Source organism: Aedes albopictus, chromosome 3, assembly GCF_035046485.1.
Source record: "Aedes albopictus strain Foshan chromosome 3, AalbF5, whole genome shotgun sequence".
NCBI lineage: Eukaryota > Metazoa > Arthropoda > Insecta > Diptera > Culicidae > Aedes > Aedes albopictus.
This window is the reverse complement of record NC_085138.1, coordinates 140,458,406-140,470,541: the sequence shown is the minus strand read 5'-3', so window position 1 is coordinate 140,470,541 and position 12,136 is coordinate 140,458,406. Positions and strand designations below refer to the sequence as shown.

General features: G+C 39.1%; 1 protein-coding gene across 2 annotated transcripts in view; it reads left to right on the top strand.

The window, feature by feature from the left end:
• The first annotated feature begins 11,252 nt into the window (after nucleotides 1-11,252).
• The window catches only part of LOC109432419 (WSCD family member AAEL009094), a 130,093-nt gene continuing 129,209 nt past the window's right edge, over nucleotides 11,253-12,136 (top strand). Inside the window, exons 1-2 of one of the 2 annotated variants that reach the window (XM_062861105.1) lie at nucleotides 11,253-11,588; nucleotides 11,927-12,086. The gene's annotated coding sequence lies outside the window, so the exon portion shown is untranslated. Of the gene's footprint in view, nucleotides 12,087-12,136 lie in introns of both variants that reach the window. The other variant, XM_062861103.1, reaches the window with a different exon arrangement.

Below are 12,136 nucleotides of genomic sequence, written 5' to 3'. Positions count from 1 at the left end.
TAGTTTGCATGATTTATTTTGGAAGTTTTCTAAAGAGGAAAGGACTGTAGTGTCTACCTAAAGAGTGGCAGAAGGTTTACAATGTCTACCCAGTGGTAACAACACAGACAAACAGACGTAACACTTGCGAAATTTCCATCGACCACGCTTTTAACTTTTATTTTAAATATTCATGTTGAAGCTTTTACAACTAGTGGCGCACGCATCGTTTTTCTATCCGTTTGACGTTTCACACTAGCGCCTTCTGTTGAAGATATTGCACAATACAGTGTTTCGTGAAACATTTCCACTGTGAACTAGGCGATGAATTTTCACGAAAATTGTTGTAGGTGTTACGTCTGTTTTCTGTGGTAATAACGTTAGGGTATAGTGGACGTATTTTGGCCCTGGCTGGTATTTTGGCCCACCTTGGGAATTTTATTAATTTTATTCTATAATCTCTACAAAATCTTAGCAAATTATTATTGGAATCTTGGCAAACTATTATTGTGCCCCCATTCGCATAACAGTCCCATGTTTGCTGGGTTTCCTATTCACATGGGACTGTTGTGCAAATGGGGGCAGTATTGGAACTTCCAATAAAAATTTGCCAAGATTTCGTAGAGATTATATGATAAAATTAATAAAATTCCCAAGGTGGACCAAAATACAGGGTGGCAACGTAGAAATGATACACTCGAAAACTAATGCAAAATTCAAACAGGATTTAATTTTTCTGCAAATTCACTTTTAATAACACAACAAAGTATTAAACTTACAAAGTATTTGGGTCAATTAGAATCATTCCCCTTTGATTTGAATTACGGCCCGCAGACGCTTCTCGAAGTTATTATATGTCGCACGCACCTCCTCGTCCAGTATTTCATCCCAAATTCTAACCAAACGGTTTTTGAAGGTTTCCAAAACCAAGTTCTTCCCGTCGCCCAGGTTCCCTAGCATGTATTCCCATGTACAAAAGTCCAGTGGTTCAAATCGGGAGAGAATCAAGCTATTCCGATCAACCCCATGAAACGGCTGTCATCCACATACAACTGGATTGAAGCCAAAAATATGGTGCTGGACGTGGTGCTGATTTGAATCGGCGGTTGCATAAGGCTGAAAACACAGTGAATTTTTCTGTTGGAGCAGGTGCGACATTTAAATTTAATTTACTTTAGTGTTGTTTTAAATGGGTTAAATGTATTTTCATACTTGTGCGTCTTGTAAATCTAACAAAGAACACTAAACATATTGAACAATATGTACACACCAAATTTCAATTTTCCCGTTCAGCAAAATGAATTGCTGGAATGGTATCAGCAAACTATTGTTTGCCGAACATTCAGTTAAGGTAGCTGGAGAGTCAGCGAAACGGGGAATTGCTGGAACATCAGCAAAGAAGTTGTCAAACACTTTGCGTTTTGTGTCTCCAGCAATGAACAAGCAGGAGCATGCGAATATTCCTCCAACAAAACAACAGATTTTCGAACATTTTCATCGATATTTTTATTAAATGGAATGTGCCTTGGAATTATCCACTTCTATAATGATCGCTGCATACATTAACTACCGAAAATCAAATCAAATCGAACATTTTTTACTAATTTTTGCTGGATGAATTACTGGTTTTACAGCATGTCAAAAACCAGCAAAATTTTGCTGATTTCCAGCGAAATAAAAATAGTGTGTACGAAATTTCAGTCTGCTGGCCAATCTGCTACGTGCGGAAGCGAACTTTGTCGTGCGAAGATAAATTCTGGAGCTCGATTTGAATAGGTCGTATGTGCTTTTGTCGATATAAAATTCGATCAGTTTATTTTAATCATTGTAGCAATATGGCAGATATTTTGCAAACTTTTAATGATGGAACAGAAAGCCTGTTTTGTGAGGATTCTGCTGTATGTATAAACTTTGCTCAATTTCAACGGTTTTCGCTATAATAAGCGAATCCAACTCAGGCCAAACATTTCAATAGGTCCTATCTGCATTTGAGAGTCTCTCTTTGTTCTCTTTCTCTTTCAATTATTGCAATGTAATGGTAGACTTTTCAACTATTTTTGCAGTACAAATCAAAAGACGATTTGTTTGACCATCGTTCAATGCAAGGAGACAATGATAATACAAACAAACAGCTGAGCTATTCCCGAAAGAGAGGGAAACCAAAGAGAGCCTCTCTTTTGCAGATTGGACCATTAGACATGTTTGGCCTGAACTGATCGAATTTTTAATCGACAAAAGCACATACGACCTATTTAAATCGAGCTCCAGAATTCGTGAGCGAAAAACGATCATTTCTACACACTATTTTTATTTCGCTGGAAATCAGCAAAATTTTGCTGGTTTTTGACATGCTGTAAAACCAGTAATTCATCCAGCAAAATATTTCTTGCTGAATTTTCAGCACTGCGTTTTGACAGCTTGGCTTGCTGGTTGTTCAGCAATTTTGTCCGAGCTGGATTCCGACCGGATTTTTTTTGCCTTTTTCTTTTTCAATCAAAACATAAATTAGTAAAAAATGTTCGATTTAATTTGATTTTCGGTAGTTAATGTATGCAGCGATCATTATAGAAGTGGATAATTCCAAGGCACATTCCATTTAATAAAAATATCGATGAAAATGTTCGAAAATCTGTTGTTTTGTTGGAGGAATATTCGCATGCTCCTGCTTGTTCATTGCTGGAGACACAAAACGCAAAGTGTTTGACAACTTCTTTGCTGATGTTCCAGCAATTCCCCGTTTCGCTGACTCTCCAGCTACCTTTACTGAATGTTCGGCAAACAATAGTTTGCTGATACCATTCCAGCAATTCATTTTGCTGAACGGGAAAATTGAAATTTGGTGTGTAAACAAACCTGTGGCGCCCCACCAAAGGCGGCGGCTTCAAGAACTAACGCTTTCTACAGGGGGTTGATTCCGATGAGCTGATGAAGCAATAGAGGTAATAAACTATAGAGGAAGAATGTCGCTGGCGTCGCTGCCGAAACATCTCTTGCTGGCGGAGATAGGCCGGGCTATAAGTGTCAAAGCGAAAAAGTATGCAGTTTGACAGATAGATACCCGACATGTTTGCGAGCGAGAACAAAGGGAACAGCAGCGACATTCGTCCTCTATAGTTTATTAACTCTATTGATGAAGCACGGTAAATTTTGCTTGCATCACTGTTCAACAACCACTGCCTTAGTGGTGGCAGAGGATGAAGAGCATGAAGAGTGCTTAGAGTGACGCGACATAAGATGCGCGAGGCGGATCGGCAGAACATCGTCAATGTTGAAGTGGCAGAGGGAATGGGATTTCTCCAGCAAGGGTAGATGGATACACACACAGCCTCATACCGAGCGTGTCTAAATTGACGAGCAGGCCCCATGGCGAGGTGAACATTCACTTGACACAATTTCTGTCAGGCCATAGTGGTTTCGCAGCGCGGCGTCACGAACACTAATGCAAATCTACTGGTTGAAAATATGCCCTTTTGATTTTGCCGGGAACAGCTGATTTTTGTTTACTATTTTCAACCAGTAACTCAGGTAGTGTTCGTGTAATGCAACGTATACACTACCCGTCATAAGTACGGACTCACAAAAAATATTGCAACAATATTGCATCACCCTGACTCACCTCGATATCTCTAAAACCAGAACACCTACGAAAATGCCGCCTTCAGAAAAGTTGTTGCTTTTGGTCTTCTGAATAACTTTCCTGAATACATCATCCTTGTAAGTCCTCAGGTTTTGGAGATATCGAGGTGAGTCAGGGTGATGCAATATTGTTGCAATACTTTTTGTGAGTCCGTACTTATGACGGGTAGCGTACGTACACGCAACACCACTAAAAGCAGAAACCACTATGGGTGCTTTAGGTGCAATGAGAGTATATTACAGGTGGGGAAGAAGAAGATATGGCTATGGCTTAGTAAAGAAAGAAAAATGTAAACACAAATAGTGACGTCACTATTTGACACGCGTTCTTATGGGAGCTCGCATTTCTTGTAGTAGTGGCATGTTTTGCACCAGACACGGATCTTACGCACACGAGGTATCTTCTTCCCCACCTCTATTAGACTCTCATTGCTTTAGGTGGTATCTGCACAGATTCGAATATGCAGGGTCACATTCACTAACATTATACAACGGACAGCACATATAACACCTATAGACACTATAGATTCCATAGACTCGCGAAGACATGGTTGAGTAATACGATTTTAGTGTGTTTTTCCGTGAATTTAGAGTGTACCGAGCGAATATGACGTCACGCAATCCATTGTCGCTATTAAAATCGTGACGTCATGCTCGTTTGGCTACACGAACTGACAGTTCGTTTGGCTACAGTTGTCTTCGCCTTCGCGAGTCTATGGAATCTATAGTGTCTATAATAACACCCAGTGGTCCAGTGGAGAATTTTCCGTTTGACGAAAAGTTTTCCCCGACTGGAGCGGGAATCGAACACACACTTCGAGGCTTACGAGATACCTGAACGACTGACGCTGCTAACCGCTCGACCACCAAGCCCACAATATGCTTGTATGTTTATATGTTTGAATGTTCGTCTATTTGTATGTTTATACTAGCTGTACCCGGCAAACTTTGTCTTGCCTACTGCGTTTTTGACGTTTCAAGTTTCTTGCCAAGACCAAGTCCTTGGTCAAAATGTATGGAAATGGAAAATCAATTTTCAAAAACTCAATTTTTCCACGTTTTTTGCCTCAAAAACCTTCCTTGGGTGAAAACTAACAGAACAAAACTAAGACGACCAAAATCGGACCTTCCGTTCGCAAGTTATGCGCGGTCCCACGTATGCCGCTGCATTTTTATATATATATAGATAGATGTGTGTACGCATGTATATGTATGCCGGAACATAGGCATAACTCTGGAATGCGTAAAGAAATTTCAATCAAATTTGACATACACATTCCTTAGGATGTGGAGTTGGTAGTAGTGGTATTGGAATTCAAGATGGCGGCTTAGGTTCCAAGATGGCAGTAAAAACTCCAGAATATATGCTTTTTAACGGCAATGCTGCTTCGGATACTATGCAATATGGGTATCTATCGATCGGGCTTCATAAAGCCGTTACAAATATTGCAGACCACATCTCAAATTGGACTATCACACTTTTTTTGGTACGCCTAAAAAGTGTGATAAAAGTGCACATTTGCCTCGGTTCGTCTCGACCATTAAATATTGCTGACTGCACCTAAAATTGGACTGAGACAATCTTGGACACAATAGTGTGCACACATCTTCAAAGTGTGATTACAGCGCAGGGATACATCGGATCGAATTGAGGTCTTCGGTGCACTTATTCCTTGTAAATAGAGGAATAAGTGCGTCGAGACCATCCGATGCAAATGTGCACTTTTATCGGCAGCTATATTATCGCACAACTAAAAATTAGAAATTAGCAATAAACTTGATCAAATTCACACTTTGTATGGGCGAAGCAATAAAAAATCAGTTTTTTTAATTATTCGAAATTCTATGGAGATTTTTCAATAGTTTTTCGTGCAGATGATAAAAAGAAGGAGCATCTCTCTGTTATAAAAGACTTAGATAGTTTTCATCAATATTTTTGTAAGAAATTGGCTATTGCTAATTCTTGTCGTTTCAGTGCACGTTAATATTTTAGTTATATTTAATTCACTTTTTGTTCTACCATTCTTTAACTGGTCGAGGGGGGTAAAAATAATAAAGCATTTAATCTAAAAAATATTAAAAACTCATCGGATTTGCTAAATAATTTTCACAAAAGCCCGATATTTTGATAAATATTTTTTTTTATCTGCCCCCTCAAAATGCAAAATCTAGCAAAAAAATGAAGCGGGGGAGGGGGGGGGGGACAAAAAGTCAAAATTAAATTTGTATCAGCCTAAGTTGAACTCCAAACTGAATATCTGATGCCATTTTGAAATCCAATATGATGGACCATATCCAAGATGGCGGCCATGGAATGGTAGTTTGAGTTATGATACCATGCAATATGGGTAGGGGAAAGAGGGGCATAACGCCCCGGATAAGGATATGTGGTCATAAACCTCAAACGACGCTTATTTTAAGGTCGTATTCTGCCTTGGAGAGCAGTTTACTCGGTTCTATAACATTTACCCGAAAACCATTTACCCGAAAGACATTTACCCGAATGACATTTACCCGAACGTCATTTACCCGAATGGGACAAATACCCGAACACGACAAATACCCGAATGCGACATTTACCCGAATGCGACACTTAGCCGAAAATTTAAAAAATCGTGTTCTTGATCCCCATATAATTTGTTTCGTTTAATATGCTGTGCTTTTACGGCTCCACCCAATCAGCCCGAACGCCAATCTGAATCAATCAGGAGATGGCCCAAAAATGCTCACTGTGGATAACTTTTTAAAATTTGATGAGACTTAATCAGTTAGAAAAGTATAATCCTTAAGGTAATCTGTAACAAAGTTTTAAGAAACATAAGAAGCAAATACAATGTATTTAAGTAAACTATGATGAACAGAGAGGTTTCAGATTCAAACAATTTGCCTGATATTCAGTGTGCATATTGGATGGCCGAAGACGATGTACGTGGCTATTCAAATATGGATCCTGGAGAGCTCAGTATGCTTATCGAACTGTCCTTTTTTGAAACTAATGTGTTCTTTTAAAATTTGCTTGAACATTTGCTGTTGGCGCTGATCTCTAATCATATTTAAATAATAAATTTTCCCTTCTTTTTATCATTGGCTGTTCTTTGAAGCTATAAAATGCTGTTGCATTATAGCTGTTGATATTTTTTTTTTAATTCTCCTGCTTAAGATATGGCTGTACTTTCGAAATTATAGTTATTGCTATAAAAACTATAAGTATTTCAATCTTAAATGTTCCCTTCTTTCAAATGTTGACTGTTCTTTTCATTACAATGCATTTGTTACGGAATACTTGCCCCAGACCTTGTCAACTGGCTGGCTTTTTGATGAGTGAGAATGAACAAGAAGTCGTCCAGCCATTCGGCCAAAAATCATTTAGGTCGAAAGTCATGAGGATGAATGCTATAATTGTCACCAAGAATTATGGAATGTTCTTAGCATAACTGAAGAACATCTGAATGTGATGACTTTTTCATTACCAAGCTATTACATTTTTTTAACACATGCTGCTTTGAGCTACTTATATACACTTAAATACACGGTCACAAACTGGCACCGCCTTCTTTTTAAAATAGGCTGTTCTTTCGAATTTAACATTGTCCAGCCGTGAACTGTTGCTGAGTTGGTCGGCTGGTACTGACTTAACTTGTAATTTCTCCATATAATTTCTTCCTTCCTTTCACTATAGGCTACTTTTTCGAGTTGGAATGTTATATAGTTTGTTTGCAGACCAACTCCATTGGAGATTTGGAGCTGTTCTTTCAAGTTAAGATATTCACAATTGACTGGTGGCCAAATTAGCAACTTCTTCAGGCATTTCCCTTTTTTAACAATAGAAGATCGTTCAAAGCCTGCTAATCGATCGATCTATCATTTATTCGGCCTAATAACAATGATTGGTATGTTAGTATTATACTGGACTGCTATGATTCACTGGACATAAACTCATTATTTTGATTGAGTGTTATCAGTAAGCATTGACTGTGGCCTTATTATGAAGAACTGCTCTGTGCTGAAGCACATTTAAGTTAAAATTCTCTCCTTGTTTTATAATTTTATTGAAAGTGTGAAAAAAATGAAAGAATGATAAAAAAATCCATATTTCTACCTGTATTCTTAAGAGAACAAATATACTCATCTATCGGGGTAATGGTTTTGGGATAATGTCGTATTCGAGGTTATGATGGCATTCGGGCCATGGCATTTAGGGTAATGGGGTAGAGTTTCTTTTACAGAAATAGTGTCACTGAGGTATTTGGCGACCAAACTATTACCTATCCTTCGGAGGTTTTCCCTTCTTCTCTTCAAAGACTGTTCTTTCGAGTTGCACTGCTGCATATTTTGTTGGATTTGAACTGCCCAACAAACATAGTTGCTGTACAATAGACGAATAAGCCATTAATAAGCTTAATTTTTGAAATTTTGGTTGAATAAGCTGTTATTCAGTTATCATCGTTAGTTAGGATGTATATGAGTTTTGTCCTTCTTTCGATTATACGATGTTCTTTTAAATTACACTCTTACATGATTGAGTGATGGATTCCAAGTCTACTTCTAAGATTTTTCCTTGTTTTAATTATAGTATGTTCAGTTTGGCGAACAATCTGCAAACTTCTCTGTCAAATATTTTTTCTGATGATATATTGATTTCCGAGGATTGTTTTCAAATCATTTCGAGCTAATGGTCATTTGGCCTACAAACAGTGATTTCCGCTACTTTAAATTATAAACTGTTCTTTGCATATCAAAAGAACAGCTTATAAATCAAAGAAGGGTAAGTTTCTGGAGTGAATGCTAACAGCGTTAACACAACAAATGTAAGCAAGCATATGTCCCAGTGAATTCCTATCGCGGATCATTTCAGAGAAAATTGGATATATTTTAAATCCTTTTTTACGCGATGGATGCGTCCGCGCAAAAAAAAGATCGTGTAAAAAAGTTCGCGTAACTTCGTGAAATCACGTAAAAAAATCAAAGGGAAATCCTTTTTACGTGAGTTGCCCTCCGCAAATGACCGAAATCGCGTAACTTCGAGAAAATCGCGTAAAAAAATCGTGCAAAATAAAATCGCGTAAAAAAGTCGTGTAAAAAAAAGGATTTAGTGTAATGGGTTCTTGAGGAACATGATATTCAAAATGCTTTTCTGATCCACAATACGAAATAAAACATGTACTTTTTGAATTGAACAAAATAAATGAACTTTATTCACAAAATCATAATGTACATAGTAATAAACTATTCGGGTAAATGTCGCATTCGGGTAAATATCGCATTTGGGTAAATGTCGCGTTCGGGTAAATGTCGCATTTGGATATTTGGCATTCGGGTAAATGGTTTTCGGGTAAATGTTATAGAACCGTCAGATCCATGCTGCTTCCAAAAAGTCAACGTGGTTTATGAATGGTCCCTTACTTCCACGGTCTCTCGAATCTATTTGGAGTACATTGCTCAAAATTTCTAGAGCACCGTTTTTTAGAACCGTTGAACGGATTTGGATGCAAATGCATCACGCTAATTGTTCAGTGGTTGTCAACAGCGTGATGCATTTTCATCCAAATCCGTTCAACGGTTCTAAAAAAACGGTGCTCTAGAAATTTTGAGCAATGTACTCCAAATACCTTGTCCTTAAACTACAGAGAAAATGGCGGGCCGACCAACAGCATGGTGAGTTGGTCCCCTCCCCATCCAGAAGCTTTAGTCCAACGGTTAGTCTACAGTACTAGCCAGGACATGAGCTTCCAGGAGAGAGAGGACAACTTCAGGCGGTAGGGTAAGTGTTGTGGTATTAAGGTAAATTCATTTAAAAAACAATGATCGTACCATCTAATGAAGGGTTGTAAAACGTTAGTTGGTAGTTTTCTATCCAAATTTGCTTGGAAAAATATAAAAACTATCGTTTCTCTCTGTTTTCGATCATAAATCGCTTACCACAACATTAGGCACACTGTTCCTATTATGGAGGTAAAATTTAATTTTGGTTCCTATTGTTGCGGTATCCCATTGAAATCATATGGGATACCGCAACATTAGGAACACTACCGCAACAATAGGAACACAGCAGCAAAAAATTTAAGGAAAATATTTTTTTAAAAAAGGTTTTTGGGCAAATCTTAAGCACACAAATGGTACAATGTCATAATTTAAGCATAATACATCTATTAAAAATGCCCTTTGGTAACATTTCAGTCGGAAAAGTGCTCAATTGCCACTACCGCAACATTAGGTACTACCACAACGAAGGGAACAATTACCCTAGCTGGTGGAACGCTTATCAATCGTGCACCGATCAAGAAGGCGAGGACTGTCTTTGCGAGTTTAGGAATTTGTGGAGAAACCAGATTGGTCGGCGCACCAAAATCCGGGATTGTAACATAAGGCTGAATTTCAAAAGACTGAATGCACAAAAGGCTTAATATGAAAGGCTGAAATCAAGAAAGTGTAACATAAGGCTGAAATTACAAAAAGCTGAAAACTGAAAAGGCTAAAAAAACGAAAATGCATATAAAAGTTGTAGAACTTCTTTCTCTTCTTTGAGTAACGCCCGAACTGAGATCGAGCCTGCTTCTCAGCTTTGGCATATCGTGTAACAGGTACAAAGATATTCAATGCCATAGGGAGACAAGAACATTTTCATAATGAAAAATTCTTGGTCCGAAAGCGAAACGTACGCGTAACCCTCAGCTTGGGCCCTAGTTCCGAAACTGAGCTTATAGTGAAAATGCTAATGGTGCATACCAAGGAACACAAAATGGAACTAATAATATTCATATCATTAATTTATCATGAGCCATTTTTTCGAGTCATGTTGTATTGGAGATTGTTGTCATTACGGCTACTAAAACAATATCATCAGAGATTTCCCCTTCTTTGAAATATGTATGTGCTATTTATATGAAAAATACTGTTTTAGTTATGTATGTGTTCCATAATCCATAGCATTATGGCCAGTCGTAAAACTTTCCGATTCCAAAAATGGCTTAGTTTGGCCAACCATGAACTAGGGACGGTAGGACGGTCAATCGTCAAGCTCAAGCAAAACCAGTGTGAGTGCCACGGCTGGGTAATCGACCAACAAGCAAATATTCAAATAGATGGTAAAATCTAAAAAATAAATGAAAATCAATGAAGGTATGTAATTATTCCCAATTGGAGTGATATGTTTGTCTGAGTTGTTAGTATTGAGGTTAGCCTTTAGGCTTGAGCGTTTGAAAACTAGTCGAATCACTATTTCAGCCTTTTGATGCATTCAGCCTTTCATGTTTCAGCCTTTTGTTATTTCAGCCTTTCGTAATTCACCTTTTTGTACGTAACAAAATCCAAATATTCAACTAAAACGTGAGGTGTTTGATGCTGTTGTACACCAGTGAAACCACTCAATGCAAGAGCGGGAACGAAATTGCTCATGCAATCATAAGCCGCATTTTTTTTATCGAGACCAAGCAATGCCTATCCTGAATACGGCTCTGCCACCACCCACCAGCTCCGATAGTATGCGTTCAACCCATCGACCGTGGAAAACTTTCTCCCGCCGCGAGAGCGGGAGAGAGCATAATTTCCCAAAGTCTCGCATTTAAATCGCTTTGCCCTTGTTGTTGGTTGCTCAATGCTAGTGCTAAGCTACTAGAATCGTGCTGCTGTTTTTGTTGTTCGGGATTGAACGCCACACCATGCTGCTGTAACCTACAGTAGAGCGCCGAAACAAGGACTCCCCAAATGCAAAATCGCGTCAGCAGAGTTTCGCAATCCGACTCACCACCCAACCCGAATCCCAGCGGCTCATCTCTGTTCAGTCGACTCTCTCCGTTCCCGGTGGCAACACGCGAAAAATTAGAGCACAAAAGCTGGTGTCGATTATTGGTGGTGTCGGGCGCGTCGTGGAAAATTCGTGTCACACTTGAAACAGATTTCCACCAGCCATTGAAAAGCATCAGAATACAAGCAAAAAAAGAAGCTCCTCTGAAAAAGGCATTTGTGTCTCTGCGGTGGGTGTCTCGTGTCGGGTGTGTGTGCATGTGCATGTGAGGTTGTATACGACGACGGACGGACAGAGTTTTCCGTTCTTCGCAATTTTCCAGTTGGTGCGGTTTGGTTGGTGTGTTTCGTAAGAAGGTTTTCCTCTTGTTCTCGGTGGTCGCGTCGTCGTCGTCGTCATCGGTGCGGGAAAAGAACAAACGAAACAGGGATAGGCCAACCGAGGCTGGGCCGGGCAGTGTTGCGGCGAGTGTGTGAGCGGGGGAGAGTGTTAATTTTGTCACGGTCAAGCGTCGTCGGTGGCGGGAGCAAACGCCCCCCACACAGTAGTAATTGTGATCTATTGTAGTGTAATTAATTCAACGTAAATAAATAGTTGTTATACGCACTGAGAAGATACATCGGGTAGGGTGGCATCGCATTTTCTGGTGGATTGATTAACCTTGGTTTCAGCGGCAGCAGCAGCAGCAGTTCTACAAATTCTGCAGTGTGAAGGTGAAGTCAACCAGGTGCGTATTCGAAGATCAACACCCTACGTGGAAAAGGACTAGGTATAAGA